The sequence below is a fragment of the Hyperolius riggenbachi genome, chromosome 8, assembly GCF_040937935.1.
Source record: "Hyperolius riggenbachi isolate aHypRig1 chromosome 8, aHypRig1.pri, whole genome shotgun sequence".
Classification (NCBI taxonomy): domain Eukaryota; kingdom Metazoa; phylum Chordata; class Amphibia; order Anura; family Hyperoliidae; genus Hyperolius; species Hyperolius riggenbachi.
This window is the reverse complement of record NC_090653.1, coordinates 199,297,790-199,318,034: the sequence shown is the minus strand read 5'-3', so window position 1 is coordinate 199,318,034 and position 20,245 is coordinate 199,297,790. Positions and strand designations below refer to the sequence as shown.

At 45.7% G+C, this 20,245-nt stretch overlaps 1 protein-coding gene across 2 annotated transcripts in view; it reads right to left on the bottom strand.

The window, feature by feature from the left end:
• The window catches only part of BRINP1 (BMP/retinoic acid inducible neural specific 1), a 431,121-nt gene that overhangs the window by 335,120 nt on the left and 75,756 nt on the right, over positions 1-20,245 (bottom strand). The gene's annotated exons all lie outside the window — the stretch shown is intronic.

Here is a 20,245-nt window from a genome sequence, read left to right as displayed (position 1 = left end):
CCTGTAACAGCTTGCATGCAACCTATTAAGTACTCGTCCCTCCCACTGCGAAGAAGTCAATCCTCCATGGGAGGGGCCTAACACTAACTAAATCCTAACCTATGTATATGCATAGCCTGGGTGCGGCTAATCAAGTAAAATCGAAAATTGAAAATTGCGCAAAAGGTGGATCAGCGCAACACCAGGCCGCCTGTTTTTAAGTAGCGCTGTTCATTTCCTTGCTATGTATCTCCAGTCTTTAATAATGTTTCTATAGTTATCACCATGGTGACAAGGCATGTAGTATTCAGGAAACATTTTACGTCAGGCAAACCTAAAGTTAACTCTTCTGTCTTTAAGTTAAGGAGAGATCTCTAAAGTTAACTCTTCAGAATCAGAATCAGAATCAGTTTTATTTCGCCAAGTACAGCAAGAGCTGTAATCGGAATTATTTGTGGTACACATGGCATAGGCAGTGTAAAGACAGACAGAGTAAAGACAGACGCAAAAACGCATACAGATACAAAATACAAAAATAGAAATGCAGTGGTCAGGACCGTACTGGCCATATCACTGCAGTGCAGGGCAGTCAGGTAATAATAAGGTGCACTAAAACGTCCACAGTCCCTTTACGGATAAAGAACCTGGGCAGGCAGAGGCAGGAATCGGCTGACCGACCCGGCAGTTAGAGATTCAGGCCGGGCCGGGGAAGGTTAGAGTTCAGTAGCCGAACAGCCTGGGGGAAGAAGGTGTTCTTCCGCCTAGTAGTTTTGGAAGGTAAAGTCCTGTAGCGGCGGCCCAATGGGAGGAGCCTGAAGTAGTGGCTGCCTGGGTGGGAGGGGTCGCGGGAGATCATGGTTGCCCTTTTTCTCATCCTAGAAGAGTGGAGGAGGTCAAGAGGAGAGAGAGGAGAGCCGATGATCTTCTCTGCGTCAGTTATGACTCTCTGCAGCTTGTGTTTGTTGCTTGCCGCTGCGCCTGCATACCAGACAATTACAGAGGAGCAGAGGATAGATTCTGTGGTGGCGGTATAGAAGCTGGTCAGCAGCTCCCTGGGCATGCCAAATCTCTTCAGTTGGCGCAGGAAGAACAACCGCTGCTGGGATTTCTTCTGAATTTTGGTGGTGTTAAGCCCCCATTTCAGGTTGTTAGTGAGAGTCGTGCCGAGGAACCGAACCGATGACACCTTAGAGACTTCTGTCCCTCCAATGAGGACAGGTGGGAGGGGGGGAGGGTTTCTCCTGAAGTCAACGACTAGTTCAACAGTCTTTGCTGTGTTGAGGACCAGGTTGTTGTCGCTGCACCATTTGCATATTCTCTCGACTTCGCTGCGGTACTCGTGCTCCCCGTTTCTACCAATAAGGCCGATGATGGTGGTGTCGTCTGCAAACTTGATGACCTTCACAGAGTCAGCGGATGAGATGCAGTTGTTGGTATAGAGGGAGAACAGCAGAGGTGACAAAACACAGCCTTGTGGGGCCCCTGTATTTGTGGTCCGGACGCTGGAGTAGTAGTTGCCAAGCTTCACCTGTTGCGTTCTGTTAGTCAGGAAGTCCTGGATCCAAGCCCGGAGAGAAGGATCAATTCCGAGCTGCGTCAGATTGGTGATCAGGATGTCTGGGCAGATCGTGTTGAACGCTGAGTTAAAGTCTAGGAACAGGATCCTAGCATAGGAGGCGGGGCTGTCCAGGTGCTCAGTGATGTGAGCCATGCTGACATTGATGGCGTCCTCCACGGATCGGTTAGTCCTATAAGCAAATTGGAGCGGGTCTAAAAGGGAGTCCGTGGCCCTCTTCAGGTGGGCAAGGACCAGCCGCTCTAGGAGTTTCATGATATTTGAGGTTAGGGCCACTGGTCGGAAGTTATTTAGCTCAGTACTGCCAGTTTTCTTTGGGACCGGTACAATTATAGACCTCTTAAAACAGGAGGGGACTGTACCACCAGATAATGACTGCTTAAATAAGGAGGTGAGCACAGGGGCTAGCTGATCGGCACAGGTACGCAAGCAGATGGACGACACACCGTCAGGGCCGGAAGATTTCCTCGGGTTCAGCTTGCGGAGGTGCCGGAGTACCTCTGATTCCTGAACAGCACCCGGTGCCAGGGCGACGAGTTCACCCGAGGGGGGGGGGTCGGAGATGTTTGGCTCGCGGGCTGGTTGGGAAGTTTCTCGAACCTGCAGTAGAACTCATTGAGCTCCTCCGCCAGTCGGGGGCTAGGGGTCACCGTTTGGGGTGCCGGTTTGAAGTTCGTGGCTGCTCTCAGGCCCTTCCATACCTCCCGTGTGTTGGTCGACTGGAGGCAGAGCCCCAGCTTTTCGGCGTAGGCCCTTTTTGCCAAACGCAGTTCTCTTTTCAGGGCATGCCTGGCCTCTCTGAATTCCTCTGGAGAGCCCGACCTGTGCGCTTCCTCTTTGCATTTCCGAAGCCAGCGAAGCCTGTCGTTGAACCAAGGCTTGTCGTTGGGATAGACTCTGAAGGACTTCGACGGAATACACGCTTCTTCGCAGAAGCTAATGTAGGAGGTGACATTCTCGGCCCATTCATCAAGGGTGGGTGCCTCCAGAGCCGACCAGTCGGTGGTTTCAAAGCAAGCTTGGAGCTCCAGTTTGGCGTCTGCTGTCCATTTCTTTGAGGTTTTGACGATGGGCTTTGAGGTCTCCAGGAGCCTCCTGTAGGTGGGGATTAGGTGTATCGTGTTGTGGTCAGAGTTCCCAAGGGGGGCTCCTTGGATGGCCTTATAAGCACACTTTTGGACCGTATAGCAGTGGTCCAGGATGTTACAGTTCCTGGTAGGACAGGTGATGTGCTGCCGGTAGCGGGGCAACACATGTCGAAGGTTCGCCTTATTGAAGTCGCCCAAGATGATGAACAGGGCCTCCGGATGGGCTGTTTCCCAGCACGAGATGCAGTCACTGAGTACCTGCAGGGCAGTCTTGGAGCATGCGTCGGGAGGGATGTAGACCCCCACGAGGACAAGGGAAGAGAACTCCCTAGGGGAGTACTGAGGCCTGCAGTTTATGGCAAAGATCTCAACATCAGGAGTGCAGGCCTTGTGGAGAGTGGTGGTGTCGGAGCACCAGGAGGAGTATATGTAAAAGCAGATACCACCTCCTCTCGTTTTCCCAGAGAGGGCTGTGTCACGGTCTGCTCTTAGGAGGTTGTAGCCTGGTACATGCAGAGAGTTATCGGGGATGCTGTCGCACAGCCAGGTTTCGGTGAAACAGAGAACAGGGGTATACTTGCTGATCAGGGGTTTGCTACCGAGTAGGAGGAGCAGCTCATCCAGTTTGTTGGGGAGTGAGCAGACGTTTGCTAGTAGGATGGCAGGGACAGGTGAGCGTAGGCCTTTCCTTTTGAGTCGGACCTGTGCCCCCGCCCTCCTTCCTCTGTGGCGGCGTTTGTTTGGGGCTAGCTTGGTGGAGAGATACTTGATGTGAGTGGTGACAGTGTTCAACAGGGGGGAGCCCGGTGAATGGTTGGGACCATCCGGGGGTTCCCATTTAAGAAGGGCCTCTCTAGAAAGTGTGACAGTCCGTTCTCCGGCCATGGCACAACTACCACAGTAGGTAGCACAGTGTACACATTCAGTGACTCAGATCTGGTACAGGTGGTGAGGAGCAGGCGGCACAACACAGACGGGTACAGATAGATGGCAAGGGGCAGGCAGCATGTCTCGGTTAGGGACACAATAGATGGGCTGGAGCAGGCGGCACAGTGTGTGGTACATTGGATGGTGCGGTGAACGCAGCACAGTAAGTGGACGGACTCAGGTCCAGAACAGATGATAGGGGGCAGGCAGCAAGCACGGACCCAGGCCCAAACAAAACACAGACCAGGGCACAGCTAGATGATATGGGGCAGGCAGCCCCCCACAGTCGATGGCACGGATAGGGTGGTGTGGAGCAGGCTAGATGGTATGGAGCGACGACCCAGATGGATAGATGGAGTGTAGCAGGCAGCACGGCACAGTCAAAGGCAGATAGGTGGCATAGAGCAGGCAAGCACAGCACAGGCCGAAGAAGGTGTGAAGCAGGCACAGCGCAGGCGAGGCAAGGCACATGAGATGGTATGCAGCAGGCACAGCACAGCATACAGTGGAGGAGATGGAACTGCAGAACTCACCAGGATGACACCAGTTGGTGGGGTGCAGGCAGGGCAGAGCGGAGTCCTCATCGACAGTGGCGGTGAGCACTCGGGGCGAGGTGCAGCCCGGAGGGCCAGGTTAGTGGGATGCAGGCCGGGCAGAGCAGAGTCCTCCTCAACAGACTGGGACCACGTGGATGCAGGCCTCAGGGCGAGGTGCAGGCCGGAGGGCCAGGTTGGAGGGATGCAGGCCGGGCAGAGCAGAGGCCTCCACAGGCGAGGTGCAGGTTGTAGATGAGCCAGCCGGGACCACGTGGATGCAGGCCCGGACCACGTGGGTGCAGCCGGAGGATAGGAGAGCGGGCCAAGGAGGTGTCTGTAGCGCCGGGAGCAGCGGCCAAGATGTCGGGACCAGGAGCAGCGTCAGGATGCAGGAGCTGGTGTTGCAGTGGCAGTGTCCGTGGCTCCGAGAAGCAGCCGGGAGCAGCCACCAGGATGCCGGGACCTGGAGCGGCGACAGGATGCCAGCTGGTGATGCGGCGGCAGAGTGCAACCAGGGGGTGCAGCCGCCCGATGCGGCGGCAGACTGAGTGAGCGATCCGATGGAGCACGGACATCCTGGGCCACCCGGAGGCCGGGGGTGGTGGCGGCCAGGCTTCAGAGAGTTGCGGGCGGGAGCTTGCTGGGCTGCGGAGGGGCGCCACCGATTGACTGGAGGCGGGCGATCCGGGAGCACGGACAGCCGGGGCCACCCGGAGGTCAGGAGAGTTGCGGCCAGGAAGTTTGCTGGGCTGCGGAGGGTAGCCGCCGATAGCCTGGAGGCAGTGTCCGGAGGCCAGGAGCCAGGGCGGCATCGGCCGGGAGGTGTTGCTGGGAGCAGAGCCGGGTGCGACGCGGTGCTGCGGTAGCCACCGGGTATCTGGAGGAAGTGTCCGGAGGCAGGGAGCCAGAGCGGCAGACAGGAGGCACAGGTAGGATGGCACTAAAGAGTATACTAAGCTAAAACTATACTAAAAAACTAAAACTATGTAAAAAAAACCAATAAAAACTGCTTGAAAGTGGGAGCCATGTGACCGAGGCGACCTACGTGGGCGCCATCTTCAATCCTTCAAATAACTCCAGAAATCTAAAGTTAAAGACAGGGGGCCATTTGCAATTCACTTTTTCTCTTACGTTTTCTCCTAGGTGATATTTTCAAATTTGTCAATAAAATGCCTTTTAAACAACCAGCAAGGAAGAAAATACTCAAAATAATTTTGATAGAACTTTTTCATTAACTTTTTGGTACTTTTTCAGTTGCAGAGTGCTGAAAAGTTATTTTAACCACTTCAGCCTACAGCTTCGAAAATCTTATGCATCCGAGCAATGTTCACCTCCCATTCATTCGCTAATAACTTTATCGCTACTTATCAAAATTAATTGATCTATATCTCGTTTTTTCCGCCACTAATTAGGCTTTCTTTAGGTAGTACATTTTGCTAGGAGCCACTTTACTGTAAATACATTTTAACAGGAAGATTAAGATTGAAATGGAAAAAAATCATTATTTCTCAGTTTTTGGCCATTATAGTTTAAAATTAATACATGCTACAGTAATTAAAACCCATGCATTTTATGTGCCCATTTGTCCCGCTTATTACACCATTTAAATTACGTCCCTATCACAATTTATGGCGCCGATATTTTATTTAGAAATAAAGGTGCATTTTTTCAATTTGCGTCCATCACTATTTACAAGCTTATAATTTTAAAAAATTTAATAAGATACTCTCTTGACATGTATATTTAAAAAGTTCAGACCCTTAGGTAACTATTTATGTAGTTTTTTTTTTTTAATTGTAATTTTTTTTATTTATTTTTTTATACAAAAATGTATTTGGGTAATTTTAGTTTGGGAGGTAAATAGCCAATTTTAGATGTAATATAATGTATTTTTTATTCAATACAGGTATGTGGGTGCAGTTTACTATTTGGCCACAAGATGGCCACATTAAAAAAATTCCTGGATGCGAACAATGTCGCATCTAGGAACTAAAATGAAGAGAAGAAGTTTCCTGGGGGCAGAAATACCACGCTCTCTGATGAGAAAGCGTCGGTATTTCTGCCGGGGACTTAGATCGGTGAATGGGAATTATATTCCCATTCACTGATCGGGGGGGCAGCGGGAGGTAGCGGGAGCGCGCGCGGGCGCGCGCCCGATCGCGCGCACCACACGGCTGCAGCACCACTGCCTATCTGGACGGATATATGCGTCCAGATATGGCGAAGTGGTTAAATAGGAGATGAAACATTATCTCCCTATTTAAAACTCAGGAGTAAAGGTTAATTGCATATGGGCCTCTGTAACACCATTTGAGCCTTATTTCTTCTATCCTATAAGTTCCTATACCTGTTCTAATGTGCTCTGTCTTACTGCAGCCTTTCCTAGTTGCACAGTGGCTGTATTATCTCTGATATATGATCTAATCTTCTTTCCTCTGTCGGGCTCAGACAGTCAAGCTGGAATATGCTAATCTGCTTGTGATAGGATATAAGCTATACACACCCTCTCCAGGCCCCCTGCACACTCTGTATGACTCACACACTGAGCTACTCTCAGCCTATCACTTGCTATGTCTTTTGTTTGTAAACACTGCATAAAAATGGCAATTACTAGCCAGGATTGCAGCAGGGAGTGGCAGAACAGCATAGATGGGCCCAGGGGAACATAATGAATAGAATGGTATGCTTTTTATTGTAAGAATTTTAGAGTAAAGATTCTCTTTAAGTGCATTTTAGTTTCAGATGTGTGATACAGACAACCCAGAAAGATTAGCAGGAGAGTCAGGCAACTGGCATTATGGGAAAAAAAATAAAAAATATGGCAACTCCCATATCCCTCTCCCTGCATGGTCACTTTAATTAATAACAACCCCCAGTTATAGGACAACTGTTGTCACTTTTCCTTTCCTTAATGAGCCACATAGGTATGTGCCTTTAAGGCTGTCATACCTTTCTGATGGGTCCAGCAGTTGGATAAATCTCCGACATTATTGTTGATTCCTAACAGAGAGGAAGAGGTTGAGCTCCTCTATCTGTCAGGCCCCTTTGCCACCAATGTACACCCTCTTCTCACCTTGCCAGCCCCCTTGTACTGCCCATGGGGATATAGTGGGCATGCTCAAAATACATGTCCACTCATGCATGGCTCTTGTTGAATGTACACAAAGGGTGTGCTGGTCGAAATCCCCAGGAAGTAGTTCCAGGGTGATGACCATATTGAAATAAGGAAGATTTTTTAAATGAAAAACAAATGAAAAAGAGCATTGGGGAGCGGCGGAAATCAGCCAGATGAGGTCAGTGAGGAAAGTGTAATCATGTAGTATGTTTTTTTTAAAGGTCTTTAATGCTACAGGTGTGCTTTTAATCTACACACAATGTTTATTTGCTGCTTTATATGTGTGGATGTTTCTAGAACAGAACATTTGGTAGGGATGGGCAGCACGGTGGCGTAGTGGTTAGCGCTCTCGCCTTGCAGCGCTGGGTCCCTGGTTCGAATCCCAGCCAGGGCACTATCTGCAAAGAGTTTGTATGTTCTCTCCGTGTCTGCGTGGGTTTCCTCCGGGCACTCTGGTTTCCTCCCACATTCCAAAAACATACGGATAAGTTAATTGGCTCCCCCTAAAAAATTGGCCCTAGACTACAGTACTTACACTACATAATATAGACATATGGCAATGGTAGGGATTAGATTGTGAGCTCCTTTGAGGGACAGTTAGTGACAAGATAGATATATATATATATACACACTGTACAGCGCTGCGTAATATGTCGGCGCTATATAAATACTAATAAATAATAATATATACACTGTACAGTGCTGCGTAATATGTTGGCGCTATATAAATACTAAATAATAATAATAATAAATGGCCTTGGCCTTGCAGTTTTGCCATATACTTGCAGATCCACAAAATTTTCAGGTTTTTTCAGAATTTATTTCTATTTTACATTTTCCAAATTACAAATTACCACAGCATAGGCAATGATAATTTCAAAGCTGAATGGTAAAAACCTCATTGTTTTGTTAACAGCATTGTTTTTAAACGTTATAATCACTGTTATTATTGACTTCCATGTATTTGACTAAAACATGTAAAATCAATTCTTTATTTTAGCAGAACAAGTAAAACAAATGTGGAAAGTTTAACTGAAATTGCAGATAGCCCTGTTTCTAATAAAGTTTGAGTATATGGATTTATTTTATCTTATAAGATAAAATAAAATGTGCCCACTACACAGTTGACATGCGTCTGTAGAGGCCGGCCAGCACCATCAGCCAAGGGCATTGGGTCCTGATCCTCGACGTGCAACGTAAGTCAAGAGGTGTGTACACACCTTTATGTTTGGTGGGTGTGAGCTGGCTTTCCTTTTCTTTTTATGATTGTTCGAATGCCATAGCCATCTTGCTCCACCCAACTAGCTTGCACAGAGTGCCGTTTGCTTTTTACCTGTATTTTAGGGTGCTGACAGATTCTGCAGCAACTGTTTATGCAGATACTTCCATTGGCTATCTGACCATGTTTATGTCCAGTCCTAAATGTTTCTTTGTAAGGCATGTGCACACTATGAGGTATATTCACTAAACTGCAGTAAGCAGAATAATGTGTGTGCATGATGAGTAGCGTACAATACAATACATTACATGCAATGCATTACACTCCAATCATCATGCAGTAAGACTTTATGCATGTTATTCTGGTTACCACGGTTTAGTGAATATACTCCTATGTGCAGAACTGTTAGCTTTGATGCCCTGCACATAGTGTAAGATCTGCAAGGTAACAGAAATTCCATAGCCATTCATATTAAAGAGGAACTGTAGTGAAAAGGGGAAATGAATAAATTAATACATTGCAAAGTGAGAAGTTAAAAAAAATAAAAAAAGAGATCAAGAAATGATTGATATTCGCCATGTAATCCTACCTAATAAAAGCTAACTGTCGCTGCATCCAGCAGTTTTGTCCATGTGTCCTAGGACTTTTGTCACTGCGCATGTGCGCAGTAACTGACAGCTGGGACCAGGGAGCTGGACGCGTGAGCGAGGTGGGCGGGTGCAGGCGAGCGCGGTGGGCTGTGTGCGGGCGCGGGCACGCGCTCGTCGCGCGGCGGTTGCGTGCACAGCGTGTGCGCACCTGCGCACTGGCAGTGGCCGTAGACCTAGAGCCCGTTTTTAAACAGGCTGGGTCTACTAGTTTGTTCATATTGTTTGATCCACAATCAGCCTGCACATAATAATTTTTACTACTGGCAATGAAAAAAACAGACATCACCAACTGCCATTATCTATAACCATATCCCCTAACAATGCGATAGGCTAAGGGCCTGTTTCCACTACACGCAGATTGGATGCAGAATGGATGCAGAAAAACTGACTCCAATGAATGCCTATGGGCCTGTTTCCACTAAACGCGATTTTTCTGATGCTGATTTTCCCATAGGCATTCATTGGAGTCAGTTTTTCTGCATCCATTCTGCATCCAATCTGCGTGTAGTGGAGACAGGCCCTTAAAGATTGTTTTTTTATAGATATGCATTATGGACAGCGGAAAATACTGGTTGCTAGGCAGCTGGAAACAGCTGTTATTTCCCACAATGCACTGAGGCTCCCACAGTGTGATGTCAGCCCACTGTGGGAGGGGTTTCACCGCAATATCAGCTGTACAAACCCCCCTGCTGATCTGTTTGAGAAAAGGTAAAGATTTCTCATGGAAAAGGGGGTATCAGCTACTGATTGGGATGAAGTTCAATCCTTGATTACACACCTCTGTGATGCGTTATTGCATGGCAGTGAAGATTTTTACAGATGATTTACTTCCCCTTCAAATGTTTTGCAGTCCATCCACAAATGTGTGTGTTGACACGTACGAATGAACATGGTTTGTTTCAGAAAATGCGTGCAATAAAATGAATTTTTGTATGCATTAAAAAGTGTGCACAAACACAAGACTGCAGTTATGCAGATATCCTTCACAGACCATGAAACCTGACATACGTGAAACATGCTCAACTAACATCTCTTTCATTAATTGAAGCACACTTGAACTAATATTTCCTGAACTTAATCCCATCTCGGCCACATTTTACATAAAATTGAGCAGTGTCATCTTCCTTTGCTGACGAGAGCTGACAAATATCATCTATGCTTTATGTGGTCTGCTATCTGGCTTTTTTTGGAGATGCTTGTGGAAAATATTACATGCAGAGCTGATCTTCATGTGAAACATCAAACAAATTTGCCTTTGCAGCTCCCCGGCAGAAGTTTGTTTACATAAAAGGGTCACAGTATTGATGAAGATGAATACCTAATTAATAGAACTTTACATGTGCAAGCAGAAAGTATACATGGATTTTTATTTTTGGGGGAAGCTTAGACAAAGATTTAATTTTAAACATAATTCTTTAGTTTAGGGAAATGCTTTTCTTTAGATTTGGTTGGATCAAGCTGGGATTCCTTTTATATTTCTGACAGTTATTTTGTCCTATTCATTGTCCTCCATGCAAACAAAGTAGAACATGGTCTGAAAATACTGCCACTAGGCTATTAACTTTGCCCAGAAAAACATGTTCACAAGGCATTAATATACACCTTTCATTAAAATCACTTTTATTGTTGCCTATCAAATCACACTGAGAAAAAAATAATAATTCTTGCTTCAAATACTACCGATAACTGTTGCTTCTTTTGTAGTCTTGGCACAAGGGAAAGTCTCATAAGAAAACTATCAAATAAATATAACAAATATAAATATTGTGGAATATGTTACCACAAGAAGTAGTTATGGCAAACTCTATATCTGTATTTAAAGGAGGCTTATAATGACTGTGAACTGCAATGGAGACTGGCAACAGACTTTAACCACTTCAGCCTATCTGGATGAATATGTTCATCCAGATAGGCTGTGCTGCTGCAGCTGCGCTGTGCTCCCACGCGTGCTCCCGCCGCCTGCCGTTAGCCGCCAGATTAGTGAATGAGAATATAGTTCCCATTCACCGATCTAAGTCCCCCGAAGAAAAAGTTACAGTCTCTTATCAGAGACCGCCGTCTTTCTGCAAAAAAAAAAAAGTTTCCTGTCCTTTCTAGTTCCTGGATGCAAGATTGTTCGCATCCAGGACTTTTTTTGACTGTAGCCATCTTGTGGCCAAATAGTAAACTACACCTACATACATTTTTTATTAAACAATTACATTATATTACATTTAAAATTGGCTGTTTCCCTCCTACACCAAAAATTACCTAAATACATTTTTGAATTTAAAAAAAATTACAATTAAAAAAAAACATAGTTACCTAAGGGTCTGAACTTTATAAATATGCATGTCAAAAGAGTATATTATATTTTTTTTAAATGATGGGCTTGTAAATAGTAATGGACGCAAATTGAAAAAATGCACCTTTATTTCTAAATAAAATATTGGCGCCATAAATTGTGATTGGGACATCATTTAAATGGTGTAATAACCGGGACAAATGGGCAAATAAAATACATGAGTTTTAATTACGGTAGCATATATTAATTTGAAACTATAATGGCCAAAAACTGAGAAATAATGATTTTTTTTCCATTTCTTTCTTAATCTTCCTTTTAAAATGGATTTAGAAAAAATTAATTCTTAGCAAAGCGTACCACCCAAAGAAAGCCTAATTAGTGGTGAAAAAAACAAGATATAGATCATTTCATTGTGATAAGTAGTGATAAAGTTATTGGCGAATGAATGGGAGGCGAATGTTGCTCAGATGCATAAGGTTTTCGGGCTTTTGGGGCTGAAGTGGTTAATACAAAGCCTGCATGCAGAGAGTTCGAATAATGCGATCCGTTACTGTGAACAGGCCCATAGTATTGTATGGTCAGTGTGACACGGCTGTCCCCTCCTGACTATCGGCGGTGATCGGTTGTCATAGGCTGCAGCTATGACAGCTGATCACTGGGATTGGCCAGCGGGGAAAGGGAGGGAGGGGATACTATACACAGACAAAAAAAACCAGCAAAATTTATTTTAAAAATAAACAGTTATCTAACTATAAATAAACAAGTAAACATCCGGGGGGCGATCAGACCCCACCAACAGAGAGCCCTTTTGGTGGGGGAAAAGGGGGGGGGGGGTCACTCGTGTGCTGTGTTGCTTGGCCTTAAAGCTGCAGTGGCCATTTTCACAATAATGTGCCTGGTCTTCAGGGGGGTTAATCACTGCAGTCATCAAGTGGTTAAACTTGCTATTCCTGACAAAATAGTTTGATCTCATGAAACATATATTTTTTGTGCTGTCAATACTGCTATGCTGTAGAGCTATTGTCTCAAAGAAGTAAGGTGTTTATACTAATATATATCAGTGTTCTTCCCAGCCCCTTTATGTCAGAGTGCTCAAACCAGCTCATTTTCCTGATCACTCAGCAATCACAATGCAGCCCTCCAATCTGTCAGCAGTTACAGGTGGGCTTGGACTGTAACTATGGATATTAAAGCGGTATCGTCACCATAAAAATCAAATTTCAACAGCAACTGATCTGAGTATTAAGTGATAAAGATGCTAATCCTGCATTCAAAACTTTCAAAACGTTTTCTGCTGTTATGATTTGGAGTTATCATATACCTTAGGAGCACTGGCTCTTTAGTAGTCGGTGCCAAAGAATTGCATGCTGGGGGTTCTTTTTATCTATAATATATTCCTCCTCTTCCCTTTATTTCCCTGTCTGCTGCTTATCTGAAACCTGATCCCCTACTCACTTGTGTTTACAAGCAAGGCTGAGGTGACTCAGTGATTGGAAGAGACAAGAAAAAAAGTAAAGGGCAGAAATTACATCACGAGTTAGCCTTTACTGTGGGCAAAAGACATGGCCCCCACCAGGAACAGAATTCTCGTCATTTACTATATAACATTCACTGAAATCAAAACGTGGACAGTACAATACATGTGTCATGTAAGTAGATCAAGTATTTATCTACTTATATATGTGGTTTTTTTCCCTGGAATAGTATGGCTGATCCTACTGCTTTAAGCACTGCAAAGGTGGCCCACACTACAGGGTGCCCTGCAAAGTTGGAACATACATGTAGACAACTAGAAAACTACAGCAAATATGAAAAGCACAATAAAGATTCATCACACAAACATAAACACAGGAACTTAGACAAAAGAAATATGTTGCATTTCGCACTGCCCACTATTGGCTTCACCTGTTTTTTGATCACCCAACTTGCTTTTAGGCTTTAATGTATTTATCTGTCTTATCTTCTCAGGCACTTCTTGTACTGCTCCAATACAGCATTCAAATATAGAAATGAATAAATAGAGAACAAGACATGCAGATAAATCTGCTTTCCATGCAAAAGGGCTGGTACAACAATGAAGTACTTCTAGCTGAAGGACATATGTAATTTCCCAGTGGCTTTTAGCAGTTAGGCTGCAACAGCTGCTGGTCCCATCCTCCACACCACATCCATCAGCAAAAATGTTGTACCAGCAACAGCATGTAGAGCTCCATGCAATAATGCACATCTTTCCAACATCCCACTCCCCGGCAGGTCCAAACTACATATTTATTATTATTATTATTATTATTATTATTATTATTATTATTATTATTGTATTTATAAAGTGTCCACAGCGCTGGACAATAAATAGGGATACATAATATAAAAATAATTTCCTTGGCGGTGGGATGGCTTGAGTGTCTACAAATTAACTTGGATGAAAGACTTTAAGCACTGCTTGAGATTATAACCCTAATTGATTGGGTTAATATTGACTCTTAGAGTCAAGGGGTTGGTCAGTTCATCCTATCAGTGACAGTGCCTGGCAATGTTGCGGTGGGACACTCTTTTAGCACAGATGGAGAGCGAATGTTCCCAGACGCAGGGCATGAGGGATGCTTAGCAGCTCATCAATGGGGGATTCAGGAAGTTAACCAAGCTATACGAGAGGAAATCCAGATTATGGTGGAACCTCAAGTATAATAAGACTTATCTTGATGACCAGTTTGGCCCCCTGTGGTTGCGTTTTCAGGTGTTTCCTCACTGCCGCAATCTAAGTGAGGACTTTAAAAAGCGTTGGGAGAAGAACTTTGAATGCTGCGCTAAAACATGTCTCACACTCATGAACGAGCTAGACTCCGATGACCTGGCCGCTTTGAAGACAGAGATAGGGAAAGTATCCGAATCCCTTGAATCTTTCAAGGGAGATGCACTCTTTAAAATAAGAAGTGAGGAACTTGAGAAACACATCACCCAGTTCAATAAGTACTTGGTGATTCAGAGGGACCAGAAAGTATTAAGGGATAGGACAGCCTATAAAGTAGGCACTGCTTACCATTGGAACAACCCGCCTAGAAAGTATCCTAAAAATAAACCTAGACCGGAAACACCAGCAGGGGGCGAGCCACAACCTTCAGAAACGGAAGAATCTGACTCTTTCGTCGGGCCACGAAGCTCTGTTTCAGACAGCTCTATGTCTGCGGGAGAGGGCCCACGAAAACATGATACGTGATCTCGACGTGATCACCCTAAACCAACTGAACAAAAAGAAAAGGATAAAAAATCCAAAAAACAGGAGTCCTCGTGTCCAGAGGTTTCAAGGGAGGGGGGGAGGAGTAGGAGCGGTGAGTGCGGCAGGCCATTCCATTCCCAGCCGTGCCTTGGGTCCTTCCATGGGTTCCTCTACATCCACTTCTTCTGTGTCAGTTTTTTTAGCCGGTGCCCAGCCGGGACGGGGGGAGATGGGTTCCGGCCGATAGAGCAGCCTCCAAATACAGATGATATGCAGGTCATCATTTTAACTGGGGAGAACATCCCAGAGGCCCATTTGACACTGCTATCTAAGGGCCTTGGTTTTTGTCCGACTTACAATGCCGACATATTTGAGACTGTGGTGGACCTACACCTTTTTGGTCGCAGGATTCGCCTACAGTCCCTTTATGAAAACGTTTCAAAGCAGTCGACATTTGATTTTGATGATAAACCTTGGACAGATGAGGATTTGATTGCTTTGCAATCATTACAGGATCTGGCATCTGAAAGTTCCTTTACAGGAACAGAACAGACGGAGGTTGCTTCTTACCGGCCGGGCCTACCTACCTTGGCTGGATGACATTGGTTTATGAAACAAATCGAGGAAATTCCCTCCGTTTTCTTTGAGTCCCAACCTCAAAATGTTTATAAATGTAGTAGAAAGGGATCTGAGTAAACTCAAGGGCCATAAGTCATCGGTCGACAACCTCAGCCATGAGGAAGGTGAGACATTACGCGACTTAACGGAAAATAAAAAATGGATCATCAAACCTTCTGACAAGGGGGGCAATGTGGTCATCATGTCAGTGGATGCATACAGAAATATGTGTCTTGCAATCTTAAGAAAACGGGAGTATTATGTGAGGGTCTCTGCATCCAGGGCCAGCCGCTGTCAGCGTGAATTATTCGCGATCATAGATGAAGCAGTAACGAGGTCAGTGATAGATGAGAACACAGCCAATTTTTTGAAGGTGGGGAACCCTATACTCCCTACCTTCTATGCGTTACCCAAGGTTCATAAGAGACTGGATAGGCCCCCCGGCCACCCGATAGTCTCTGGCCGGGGATCTCTAACTGAAAAAATTAGCATATATGTTGATCGTTTTTTGCACCCACATGTACAGGCACTTGCGTCGTACATTGGGGATATGTCACATTTAGTACGAGTCCTGGATGGACTACAGGTACCTCCCGTGATGCTGTTGGTGGCCTTGGACGTAGAGGCCCTCTACTCCAGTATACCACATGATCTTGGTATACATGCATCGGGTGTTTTCCTGGGTGAGCTGGGCTGCAGCAAGTGGCGCACAGTGGGTTCCTACTGACCTTGTTGGAGTTCCTGTTGACCAATAACATCTTCATGTTTGAGGGATCCCACTACCTCCAGGTGCAGGGTGCGGCGATGGGGACAACGTGTGCCCCGTCGTATGCAAACCTGTACCTGGGGGAGTGGGAACAAGAATTGTTCTCAAGTGATGGTCTTTCGATGTACCTGTGCCACATCTTGGCGTGGCATAGGTACATCGATGACATCATCGCTTTCTGGACAGGAGCCCTCAACCTTCTTAAAAGATTTGTTGAAAAGCTAAATGTGAACACAAGGAATCTTAAGTTTACCATGCAATACAGTTCTACCGAGATCCCGTTTCTCGATATCTCCATCCTATTAGATAGTACTGACAATCTGTCCACTCGGTTATACAGGAAGCACACTGCAACCAACTCACTTCTGAGGGCAGACAGTTTCCATCCTACCCATACAGTGAAAGGTATACCTGTGGACCAATACCTACGGGTAAGGCGAAACTGCACAGATGACCTGGCATTTAAAGCAGAGGATGGTAACTTGAGAAGGAGGTTTAGGTAGAGGGGCTACCTGGATGGAACGTTAAAACAAGCATATAAGAGGGCAGATGCCAGTGTACGGGTGTTGTTGTTGTCCAGGGGCCCCCATGAGGAATGCAAGAGGGAGCACACTGTGCGGTTCTACACCAAATACTCGGCTCAACATCGAGAGATTACACACATAATTGAAAAACACTGGCACATCTTGGCCAATGATACTAAATTGAGTAAACTTGTACCCACGAGAACTCTCTTTTCTTTCCAACGAGCACCATCTCTGAGAGACAAGTTGGTAAACAGCCACTTTGTCAATCCTTTGACTACACACAAACATTGTAAAACGTTGGGAATATATACTTGCGGCGGTTGCACTATGTGTAGATATATACAGGTTGGTAGAAATGTCAGGCTACCGGATGGTATGGATTGGGAACTCGCACACTATGTTAATTGTAACACCCCATTGGTGGTATATTTATTATTATGTCCATGTGGGGCTTTTTACGTAGGCAAAACAAAACATGAACTGCGTTCGCGTATTTCAGATCATGTAACGAGTATTAAAAGTAAGAGTATGTCCAACCTGACTCCGGTGGTCAGACATTTCAAAACGGTACATGCGGGGAAGCCGACTAATATGCGTTTCGTCGGGTTGGATCGCATCCATGCCTCCCCTAGACAGGGGGACATAGATCGACTACTATTGCAAAGAGAGTCTCGTTGGATTTTTGATTTGGGTGCCACTGTGTCCCCAGGTCTGAACGAGAACACGAGCTATGCCTCCTTCTTACCTGTTTGATGTCCTGTTGGATAAGCCCAGTATTGCCACTGTGTCTGTGACAGGGTCGCTCTAATGTGCTAGTTATGGTTGTGCTCGCCGTATGTTGCCAGACATGATTAAGCAGTATATCAAGTTATGTATATTACTTTTGAGGGGACTGCTTTTTTGCTTTTTTCCCTCTTTTTCTTTTCCTTAAAATTTGCTATTTGTCACTGATACATCTAATATGGAGGCTTCACACTATATATAATTCTGTTCTTTAAATAGTGTTCAGTGGTGTTTAGTAGTTGTGTGATTTAAATCTGTATTTGTATGAGGGGTTGTTTGCCATGCATGCCGGGGATGCTGCGGGACGGTGGCCGGCCTCGCCCGCCCCCTCGGGCAGCGGTCGGGTGGTGGACATGGTTTGGCGGACGCTCCGGGGTGGTTGCTGAGGAGTTCCTTGGTGATGCTGGCCTGCTCCGTGGTGTCTGCCCGCCTCACCCACCTCTCTGTGGGCGGTTGGGTGGGTGGGCAGGGCTTGGCAGACGCGCCAGTGGGTGTGCTTTGCTATCCCTCTGTGGTGTATGCCTGCCCCCCCCCCTCCCGGCATTGGCCGCTGGTGGGGGTGGGCGTGGCCAGCCTACTGCGGGTGTCCGGCCTGCGTGGGAGATTTAACCAGGGGAGAACACAGGAGCAGCCACAGACCATCGAGTACCACCTGGCACCATCCTGCCAGACCAGCACGGCGGACATGTAAGCACCCATCTGGCACACAAATGACACTGCTTATTGCCACTCTGCCAGCCTGAGAGCTGATAAGCCTACTGCTGACTGCATGTCATATGGACACCAGCATCCCCGGGCTGTGGAAATGCTTATTAACAGCTCTGCGCAATTCACTGTCTGACATTTATGCTTGCTGCTGAAGATGTATCTTTGCTGGAATTACAATGCTGGGCTTGCTGCTGGACTTACTCACTGAACTATATGCTTATTAATACCGCATGTTGTACAGCGGGCTTGTGGCTTACACTCTGCCAATACAGACCTACTGGATGTGTCACTCAGTATCTTTGCAAACAAATCGGCTGTTTTGCTACTTTGCATTCTGCTACTAACAGTGAACTCTGACACGATGGCTGTGTTTAAAGCACAAACAAATGCATATGTTACTGGAACCATCTGCTGAATGGACCATATGCTCTGTGAATTGATAGCCACAGGCTGGACTGATTAACTGTGTGGCAAGCTTATCTATGAAGTCTTGAGCCTTTCTGAATGCAATATATTGGAGTGAAGCATACTTTTGTGCTTCACTCTCCTTCCATTTCAGAATTAAGTCCTCTTAGGGGGATTTCCACATGGCTACAATTATTGGAGGTAGAAGAGTGGGTAGGGTGGGCATTTGTGGGCTGGTGGGGTCAGGTAGGGGAGGCAGTTGGAGGGAGGTTGGGGCAGTACATTTTTATGTGCAAGGTTTTAACATTGATATATTTGAGATTAATAATAAAGATTTGATTACAATTTTCTAAAAATTAGTCAATTTGCTTTTGTGTCCAGTCGAGCCATACCCACTCAATGCAAACAAGGTATAAGATGCATGATCATGCGATTTAACAGAGACCCAGCAATTCAAGTCTGAGTTAGTCCATGGGAAGGGAACAATTTTCATTAAATTTAAATGTAAATAGAAATAATTAACATTTTATTGACCATCTTTAATCACTATGAACAATAAGACATAAGAAGGTGTTTCCCTCTTTTTCTTCTTCCAGCTAAGTCAAATTTTTAGATGCCATTATGGATTTAGCGGCACAGGGGAAGTAGCTGCTACACCCTACACCCTATACAGTATGCCACCTGTTAAATACATAAAAAAAAAACAATTCATACTGTTATGCTACTTACTTGCATAGGAAACCTGATGTTAAAAACTACCATTATTAATGTAATTAAGAGACAAGAGGCCAAAACACTGTACATTCCCTTTAAAATGTAAATTTGTCTAATTTGTATGTCACGGTAAATGTACATGCATCCACCCAGCTTCAGGTGCACTTTGGCCTGATATGTGCATATGCATGTCCATATGCAGCCATGCTCGTCCATGAACATCTTGCTAGCTTTTTTTTAATTAGCACATTCTTGTGGAAGGCACTGGTGTGTGCACAGGGTGGCAAGCAAATTCTCTTCCTAGTGAAACTAATGGAGAAGGCACTGGGCCGTGTCAAATATAACAATCAATTAGGAATGAAAATGTATTCCAAGGCATTTTGTTGTAGCTGATTATTACTTTTATTAACCACCCTGGCGTTCTGATTAAATCGCCAGGGTGGCTGCGGGAGGGTTTTTTTTAAATAAAAAAAAAACTATTTCATGCAGCCAACTGAAAGTTGGCTGCATGAAAGCCCACTAGAGGGCGCTCCGGAGGCGATCTTCCGATCGCCTCCGGCGCCCAGAATAAACAAGGAAGGCCGCAATGAGCGGCCTTCCTTGTTTTGCTTATATCGTCGCCATAGCGACGAGCGGAGTGACGTCATCGACGTCAGCCGACGTCCTGACGTCAGCCGCCTCCGATCCAGCCCTTAGCGCTGGCCGGAACTTTTTGTTCCGGCTGCGCAGGGCTCAGGCGGCTAGGGGGGCCCTCTTTCGCCGCTGCTCGCGGCGAATCGCCGCAGAGCGGCGGCGATCAGGCAGCACACGCGGCTGGCAAAGTGCCGGCTGCGTGTGCTGCACTTTATTTGATAAAAATCGGCCCAGCAGGGCCTGAGCGGCAGCCTCCGGCGGTGATGGACGAGCTGAGCTCGTCCAGACCGCTCAGGAGGTTAAGAAAAAAACACTGCACAGTAACTGTATCCTGATTCCATTTTCATTGCAAAAATTGATATAAACATTTGTAGGAAAGTGAATTCTACCATCCTCACTACCTACTCTTTGTCTCTGCTTGCTGCTCTGATATGGCAAACTTGAGTAATTTTTTGTGAATGGGATTCTGCTGAACCTCATTCTTCTTTAAAGAGCTAGAGTGT